Consider the following 1,489-nt stretch of genomic DNA (forward strand, 5'->3'; position numbering starts at 1 on the left):
AATATTTAAAATGTATAGATTCACTCTAAAAACAGGGAAATCCCTAGACTTAAAACAAATGAAAAGAGAAATCAAAGCCAGAATGGAAGGTGTTTGAACTGTTCCACCTCTATCCAGGAGGGCGGTTCATGACCCTACTGGTTAGGAGCTGAGATTTTAATGCCAACTTTGGAATGTTAAATATGGCCTTAGCTCTCTGATAGCAGAGTAGTAGAACTGAGACCTCACCTAAAATCAGGAACAAACAAAGGCACCTCCATGGAAAGGACTAGAACCACTCTGCCCACTGCTCTGGAAATGGCAAGGAATCTTGCACTTGCACGGGGATACAGCTGAAGACAGAAAATGAGAAGTAGAAACCTAAAGTCTATCTACTATGCCATAGAAAGTCCAGATTTACATATTTTTGTGATGGGAGACTTCAACACCAATGATCATAAAAGGTCATCCCAGGTTGGTGAAATCCCAAGGACCCAAGTCAACACAAAATATTTTTTGAAAGAAGCGTGCACACCCCAGGCACATGGCACTCTGGGGGTGGGAGTAGAGATAAGATTCCTGGAGGTAAACTCAATATCTAAAATTAAATCAATAAGAATAAAATGAACAGCCAATTTAAACACAAAATTCACATGGCCACTAATAAACATATGAAAAGATTTTCATCCTTAATAGTAATGAAATAAATGCAAATAAAAATGACACTTGTTTCCCTCTCAGATTGGCAAAAATTTAAGAGATTCACCATGCCCAGGGCATAGGCAAAGACACAGGGCACATGAGCATTCTTTTCTTCCCCCAAAATCAAAAGCATAATATTAATATCTTTGTAGCAGAAAACAGCAAGCTAAAGACATAGCATGTGGGCATTGGTTTTCCAGGGCCATGTGGCCCAGCTGTGCTGCCTGTTTTGCGGTTCTTTGTAGGGTCACGTTACCACTCCTCAGCAAGTGGAGAGCATGAGGTTAAAACATTCCCAGTCGGTGTGTGAGCTTTCCTTTCATGATTGATGGCATCTCACAGACTGAATTTCCTGTTTGTTTGTTTGTTTGTTTGTTTTAGTAATTTATTGAGATTAAATCTGCATAATATAAACTGCCATTTTAAAGTGAACAATCTAGTGGCATTCAGTACATTCGCAACGTTGTTGCAACCACCACCTCTTTCTAATTCCAAAACATTTTCATCACCCCCAAATAAAACCACATACCCAATAAGCCATCACTCCCCATTCCCACTCCCCCCTTCCTGTCCCTAGAAACCACCCATCTGCTTTCTGTCTCTATGGATTTGCCTATTCTTGATACTTCATATAAATGAAATCATACAATACAGGACCTTTGTGTCTGGCTTCTCTTACTTAGCATAATGTTTTAGAGGTCCATACACATTGTAGCAGTCATCATTGCCTCATTCCTTTTTATGGCTGAATAATGTTCCATTATATGGATATACCACATATTTCAAAACAAAAGAGAGGGTTTGAAAC

This window comes from Propithecus coquereli, unplaced genomic scaffold (genome assembly GCF_000956105.1).
Source record: "Propithecus coquereli isolate 6110/MARCELLA unplaced genomic scaffold, Pcoq_1.0 Scaffold378, whole genome shotgun sequence".
NCBI lineage: Eukaryota > Metazoa > Chordata > Mammalia > Primates > Indriidae > Propithecus > Propithecus coquereli.